The sequence below is a fragment of the Notolepis coatsorum genome (genome assembly GCF_963971535.1).
Source record: "Notolepis coatsorum genome assembly, chromosome: 1".
Taxonomy (NCBI): Eukaryota; Metazoa; Chordata; class Actinopteri; order Aulopiformes; family Paralepididae; genus Notolepis; species Notolepis coatsorum.
This window is the reverse complement of record NC_140165.1, coordinates 209,854,620-209,862,594: the sequence shown is the minus strand read 5'-3', so window position 1 is coordinate 209,862,594 and position 7,975 is coordinate 209,854,620. Positions and strand designations below refer to the sequence as shown.

Here is a 7,975-nt window from a genome sequence, read left to right as displayed (position 1 = left end):
TATATAAGCAGTTGTGCTGACATTGCATTACTAGACTACAGTATATCTGCAACACAAGCAGATAATTTAAATTGGCTTAAAGGCCCAATTACTCCTTTTTGTTTTTCAGCAATCAATGTGTGGAATATTCACATCCATTCTTGAGGAGTTTGATCTGTAGAGGGAAAATAAGCAAACGTTCTTAACCCATCAGAATATAAAGCTCTATTTTACTCCAATGTTTACAAACATTACAACGTAAACAAACCTTTTACAGCCACAAAACACAGAACATGCCATTTAGATCTCGGGTTTAGTGGTCTACTGTTAGTCTGTGAATCAAGGGAATGGAAGCATGTCTACATTGTCTTATTTCTTATTTTCGTTGGTGGGGCTTGCCCACTTGTTTACGTTAGGATCACTGATTGTGCGTTTAATGGCAGAGACACATGTATGGTCTGTAATAACAGCGATAGCCGAGCTCACAGGATGAGTTCCTATCTAGGCGGAGTAGAGGAAACACTAGTGCTGATAAGTGTCAGAGAATGCCCTCTTTCCCTCCTCTCTCTCTCTCTCTCTCTCTCTCTCTCTCTCTCTCTGCTCTCTCTCTGCTCTCGCTCTCTCTCCCTCTCTCTCTATCTCCCTCTATCTCCCTCTCTCTCTATCTCTCTCTCTCTGCTCTCGCTCTCCATCTCTATCCCTATCTCTCTCTCTCTCTCTCTGCTCTCGCTCTCCATCTCTATCCCTCCTCTCCCTTCTCTCTGCTCTCAGCTCTCCATCTCTATCCCTCTCCCTCCCTCTCTCTGCTCTCGCTCTCCCTCGCTCTCACCTCTCTCTCCCTCTCTCTGCTCGCTCTCCCTCGCTCTCCCTATCTCTCTCTCTCGCTCTGCTCTCTCTCCCTCTCTCTCCCTCTCTCTGCTCTCCCTCTCTCTCCCTCTATCTGCTCTCGCTCTCCCTCGCCCTCCCTCGCTCTCTCTCTCTGCTCTCGCTCTCCCTCTCTCTCCCTCTCTCTGCTCTCGCTCTCCCTCTCTCTCCCTCTCTCTCCTCTCTCTGCTCTCACTCTCCCTCGCGCTCCCTCTCTCTCTCCCTCTCTCTCTCTCTCTGCTCTCGCTCTCCCTCTCTCTCCCTCTCTCTGCTCTCGCTCTCCCTCTCTCTCCCTCTCTCTCCCTCTCTGCTCTCCCTCTCTGCTCTCTCTCTCCCTCTCTCTCTCTCTATGTCCCAGTGCTGATCATTAGCAGGCCATGTACGCGTTCTCAGCCACCGACTTTGATACCCGCAGACCAGCGGGCAGGGCCAGATAAGCTTTGTGCCGCGTGACTCTGAACCCGGTCTTCCTGCTTCTCAGCAGCAGGTATTTGACTGGCAGGAGCAGAAGGGTCCCTCCCTTCAGCAGCGTTTCCCCTCACGGAGAGGTGATTCCTATCACGGGGCTCTTCTAACACAGACCCTCTCGTATGGTGTCTCCTAATCCCGGCGCTGTGCACGGCCAGTGCTCCATAAAAGAAGGGCTCGCTTCAAGAAATGCCAGCTCTGAGCCTTTATCAACTTCTGCTCACATCCATATTGCCAGATGTTCACGATCATATTGCCTCTGGAGGAGAGCGGAATGCCATCCAGGCTCTTTGGGGTAGAGTAAGCAGCAGCATTCAGCAGGAGACCGGCTTTAATCTATTCCAGACCGCGTGGTGTAAAATGCAATGTTATGAATAAAAGAGAGGGATGATAAAACATGGAATGCAGCAGCTATGAAAGTTGTGTGTGTATGCATGCGTGTGTGTGTACAGTCTATGGCCTGTGTGTGTGTGTGTGTGTGTGTGTTGTGTGTGTGTGTGTGTGTGTGTGTGTGTGTGTGTGTGTGTGTGTGTGTGTGTGTGTGTGTGTGTGTGTGTGTGTGTGTGTGTGTGTGTGTGTGTATCTACAGTTTGCGTCTGCTCCGTTTCTGTGGCGTAAGCGTATGTAGTGCTGGGCGGATGCCCGCATGCCTGCGTGTGCGTTTAACTTGTTCGTCTGTGTATTTAGGCTTGTACGTCGGAAAGTGGATGTGAATACCATGTGTGTCTCGTTGTTGCGCAGCAATGCCTCAGTAATTCCATCATTTACCACATGGGCCCTCGTGGACGGAGAGATGGAAACATCTATTGATTGATGTGATGTTCTTTTATCTCTTGCTAGGGGTGACAGGGCCACGTACCGGTCCTGTCCCCCAGTACACTGCCCTTGTCCCCCAGTACACTGCCCTGTCCCCCAGTACGCTGCCCTGTCCCCCAGTACACTGCCCTGTCCCCCAGTACACTGCCCTGTCCCCCGGTACACTGCCCTGTCCCCCAGTACACTGCCCTGTCCCCCAGTACACTGCCCTGTCCCCGGTACACTGCCCTGTCCCCCAGTACGCTGCCCTGTCCCCCAGTACACACACTGCCCTGTCCCCCAGTACACTGCCCTGTCCCCCAGTACACTGCCCTGTCCCCCAGTACACTGCCCTGTCCCCCAGTACATCTGCCCTGTCCCCCAGTACACTGCCCTGTCCCCCAGTACGCTGCCCTGTCCCCCAGTACACTGCCCTGTCCCCCAGTACGCTGCCCTGTCCCCCAGTACACTGCCCTGTCCCCCAGTACACTGCCCTGTCCCCCAGTACACTGCCCTGTCCCCAGTACACACACTGCCCTGTCCCCCAGTACACTGCCCTGTCCCCCAGTACACACACTGCCCTGTCCCCCAGTACACTGCCCTGTCCCCCAGTACACACACTGCCCTGTCCCCCAGTACACTGCCCTGTCCCCAGTACACACACTGCCCTGTCCCCCAGTACACTGCCCTGTCCCCCAGTACACACACTGCCCTGTCCCCCAGTACGCTGCCCTGTCCCCCAGTACACACACTGGCCCTGTCCCCCAGTACGCTGCCCTGTCCCCCGGTACGGTACAGTACCGGGGACAGGGGCTCAACCTACTATAGGCCACGCCTGCATCTAAATTCTGTCAGGGGGTTGGTGTGGAAACCCCTGTTGAAAAAAAAAGAAAAGAAATCACACACAGCTATAAATTGGTGCCAAGGTATAGATTACCCATTTTGTTTCTGTCAGCGGAGAACACAGAGAACCATTGACTATTAGCTTTGACTTAACGTCAAGCACTTCACTGAAACCGTGAAACAAGAGCATAATAATCACAGCATTTAGACCAGCCAAGAGACGAGCGTTCCATGTAGCTCTTGTACTTCTAAAAATGTTTGATGGTATTACAAGAAAAACAAATATGCCGTGATATTCTTACTGTCCAAAATTCAAAACCTCTATATTACCCCCACCCCACCCCGCTGTCCATAGTCCATACAGTACACACACTGTACTGTGCATTGTGTGTGTAGCTCGAAAGCCTGCCAGTATTCTGTTCGTCACATGGCTCCCCGTCTCATACAGATGGCTTTTAAAAGCACCTGTATTATGGGTATTAAAAAGTTTACCCTGTCTGGGACTCGCTCTGCTTTTGGCTGAGACTCTGGTTAAAAACGGTCCATGATTCCACTCACTCTCTCTCTCTCTCTCTCTCTCTCCTCTCTTCTCTCTCTCTCTCTCTCTCTCTCTCTCTCTCTCTCTCTCCTCTCTCATCTCTCTCTCTCTCTCTCTCTCATCTCTCTGTCTCTTTCTATCTCTCTCTCTATCTCTCTCTCTACCACCCCCCCCCCTCTCTCCAATTCACTCTGTAGGCTGTTCATTATCTCTCTCTCTCTCATTCTCTCCTTCTCTCGCTCCTCTTTCTCTCCCCCTGTCTCTCGCGCTCTAGCACTAAGGCCTTGTTTTGACTAACTGGGCTGCAGCCTAAGTCTCCCAGGAGCGTGCACCACACCCCAGACCCAGAGTGGAAACTGGCTCAACTCTCAGTCAGAGAGAGGCCTGGAAAAATGAAGGAGGGGGAGGAGGAGGAGGGGCGCTCTGTGTGCGTGTGTGTGTGTGTGTGTGTGTGTGTGTGTGTGTGTGTGTGTGTGTGTGTGTGTGTGTGTGTGTGTGTGTGTGTGTGTGTGTGTGTGTGTGTGTGTGCGTGCGTGCGTCTGTGCGTCTGTGTGTCTGTGTGTCTGTGTGTCTGTGTGTTTGCATGGCTGGCTCTGTGTTTGCCCCTGACCTGCTGGACCCTGGGCCACTTCCATGTCTGCTGGCTGTTCCCTCAGCCGCTGCTACAGACTCTCATCCTCATGTCCTCACCTTGCTGTTCCCTACACCGCTCATCCTCATGTCCTCACCTTGCTGTTCCCTACACCGCTCATCCTCATGTCCTCACCTTGCTGTTCCCTACACCTCTCATCCTCATGTCCTCACCTTGCTGTTCCCTACACCACTCATCCTCATGTCCTCACCTTGCTGTTCCCTACACCGCTCATCCTCATGTCCTCACCTTGCTGTTCCCTACACCGCTCATCCTCATGTCCTCACCTTGCTGTTCCCTACACCGCTCATCCTCATGTCCTCACCTTGCTGTTCCCTACACCTCTCATCCTCATGTCCTCACCTTGCTGTTCCCTACACCTCTCATCCTCATGTCCTCACCTTGCTGTTCCCTACACCGCTCATCCTCATGTCCTCACCTTGCTGTTCCCTACACCGCTCATCCTCATGTCCTCACCTTGCTGTTCCCTACACCTCTCATCCTCATGTCCTCACCTTGCTGTTCCCTACACCGCTCATCCTCATGTCCTCACCTTGCTGTTCCCTACACCTCTCATCCTCATGTCCTCACCTTGCTGTTCCCTACACCGCTCATCCTCATGTCCTCACCTTGCTGTTCCCTACACCGCTCATCCTCATGTCCTCACCTTGCCATTCCCTCAGCCACTGCTACACACTCTCATCCTCATGTCCTCACCTTGCTCCTTGGCCAGGTGAACCTAATCCAACCAGGAATCACAAACAGGAAGGACGTCTTCCCACCGTCTGTATTGTTTTTGATCATTGGAGCTGTGAGACCCGTCTCTTCATGTCACGTGGGATCTGGCCTGTGGGCTGAATGAGAACAACCTTGGCTTGGGCCTAACGTTGCTCACAGCTCCACAGTGGGTGTCAGATGGTGTGGATAAGCCCGCATTACTGAGCATCTCACATAGCCTGCACCAGACAGTAGCCGGCCCCATTGTTTTCTTTTCAAATTCCAATGTTGTGTTTCGTCTGACTTGTTTTCTTTTTTTCTTCTTCCCTTTCCTAACTTTCTTCAACCCCCTCTCCGTTGTATTGTTCTTGTTCTCTCTCTCTCTCTCTCTCTCTCTCTCTCTCTCTCTCTCTCTCTCTCTCTCTCTCTCTCTCTCTCTCTCTCTCTCTCTCTCTCTCTCTCTCTCGCTCTCTCTCTCTCCATCACCCCCTTCTGTTTGTGACCCTTCTCTTCTGGAAGGAGGTAGCCCTCTTGTGTTTTTTTCGGGGCGGTGGAGCAGGGTGGTGGAGGGGATGGGGGGCGGTGAGTATGTGGTGTGTGTGATGGAGGGGGGGGTGGGGGTGGGCGGGTGTGTGAGTGGAGGGGGGGGTGGGGGTGGGAGGGGGGGGGGGGGGGGGGGGGGGGTTGAGTAGAGGGGAAAAAAGGGCCAGTAAAACAAAGAGAGGTTGTCTGCAGGCGAGGCATGCAGGAAACACAAGTCTCCTAGGACTCTCCTCCAGTCACTGCTCCTTGGCTATCCTGCCGGCCCACACCAGATTGGACCTGACAGCCTCCGCTGAGCCCCGCGGCCGCACCACTTGTTATTCCCCCCCCCCCCCTCTCTCTCTCTCCCTCTTTCTTTATATCTCTCTTTCTTTTACACTCTCCCGTCTCTCGCTCTTTTGATCTACTTTTGATTTCATCCCGTCGCCTCTATTTTGCTTTTTTCCCTCACATCAACTCCATCGCCGACCGTTTCCTCTCCCTCGACTCTCTCCTTTTTATACATACATTTTCGCTACGTCCTTTTTTTCTCTTTTTTTTTTGCTCAATCTCTCCCTCTTCCAGGGATAAATAGTCCTGTCTTTGTCTCGGTCCCCCTCCTGTCCGGGGCTCTCTCTCCCCGGGCAACTCTGGGGTTAAAAGTTGAAAAGTTAGAAATAAGTAGAAGGGGGAAAAAGATCAAGGGTCTCTTTAAATGGCGGGAAATGTCCCTGCCGGTGGACATTTTCCTTAAGAGAGACAAAAAAGAAGTGAATGAAGTGAGAATGAGGCACAACAACATCCTGTGAAAATACCTCGAGAGACATGATTGGATTTGAAATGTTTTCCCATTTTCAGCGGTGGGGTTTTGAAACGCGTGCGACAATAAACCTCTTTGTGCGGCCGATTAGACTGGATAGCCTGCGTCCTTTATGGTAAACACACAGAGCTGGAGTCAAGACGTTGGTTTATACCACAAAGAGGAGCAGAGGTATGATTTGATTTAGAATACTTCATGATGAATGAAACCAAGCAGAGGTTGGCCGAGGTCCTGTTATTAGGAAGATTGTTTGTGTCCAGAAGAGGGCAGTAGTGTGACATGCACACAGGAGACAGCTGAAGATTCTGAAGTCATCTGTGAGTCACTGGACGGCTTTTAATAGTCAGGTCAAGATGGCATACAACAATGACTTGACTGTGCTTTGGCATAGAGGTCGGCCATCTTGTTACCTCTCGCACATTCATGTTTGCTTGTTTTGATTTATTGAACATTTATTTGATAATTCTTTCCATATATAGCAGTTACCAAGACACAGAACATACTGTAAACATATCAGCCGTACGTAATTGAGGCTACAGGGCTAGACGGATATGTTGGCCAACTGATACTATACTATCGGCTGGAATATGCCATTTACCAATATATTATTATCTGCAAATGTTCAGCCAGCCTATAACACTGATATAAGAAACTACAATAGTAAAAGGCATAAACCAGTGGCATTAAAATGCAATTATTAATGTTTTGTTCCCAGATAAACACACCCACAGAGAAAGAAAGAGAAAATACATTTGGGGTCTTATTTTATGTGAAGAACATATAAAAGAACACATTTTCATTGAGTGCACACTGAGCACCCCCCCCCCCCCCCCCCTACACATTACATACGTGGTGTTCTGGTCGAAAAGTTAGTAAATTGTAGGTGAAAACCAACAGGGGTGTAAAAAGTACCCAGAAATTACCGTCTCAAAATCGTACTGAAGTCAAAGTCAGAGTATCTGGCTAAGAACACACTTGAGTAAAAGTAAAAAAGTTTCTACTTTTAAATGTACTTAAGTACTAAAAAGTTATTATTATTTTTTATTCCGGGGCAATGAAATGTTCCGTTTTGTCCTCTTCATCACTAGTACTATCGTTTGTGGCCATCTTCTGTAGCTTGTCACTCTGACTGTCTATTCATCTGATAGCAGGTGTTTAATCAAAGATCCCTGCTGTCTAGTCTTGCACAAGGACCAATCAGCATGGGTATGGGCGGGTTCATGTTCCATTGATGGGGATTTGATACTCGAGTAAAGTACAAATCCCCAAAAACAGAACTTAAGTATTGTAACAAAGTACAATTACTCAAGTACTTTACACCCCTGAAAACCAACTATACAAATATGGTGATAATTAAACATAAAGGTTCACTGTTTTCCTTCACTGTCTGCCTCCACCTTGTTTCATTATTCTTTCCAAGATAAATAACTTTTTCCATTCATGTCTTGATTATAATGGATTCTTGATGGATGGATGGATGGAGGTTGAAACGTGTCATGGTTTTTTTTATGTGTGCTCTGAGCTTAACTAATTCAGCGCCGGGGATTAGACGGGGCCCTGTGGTCGCATTGCCACACGTTAAAATATAGGACTGAGTCACCTTGTTTGTAGAGCTATAACTATATTCTATTATAGCTATGGAATCGGATACAATACTATGGCCCATTTGACATCACCTATCTATTGTTCAAAATGTGAGAAAGAGTTAAAGCCCTATACGTCCATTCCACTATAGACATTGCCATGCCTTGCCTGTATACGCTATTATCCCGAAATCAAATCTCCATCATAGCTATTA

The 7,975-nt window shown here is 49.5% G+C and overlaps 1 protein-coding gene across 9 annotated transcripts in view; it reads left to right on the top strand.

Moving 5' to 3' along the window:
- fli1 (Fli-1 proto-oncogene, ETS transcription factor) overlaps nt 1–7,975 on the top strand; it is a 56,098-nt gene that overhangs the window by 28,169 nt on the left and 19,954 nt on the right. The window lies entirely within an intron of this gene.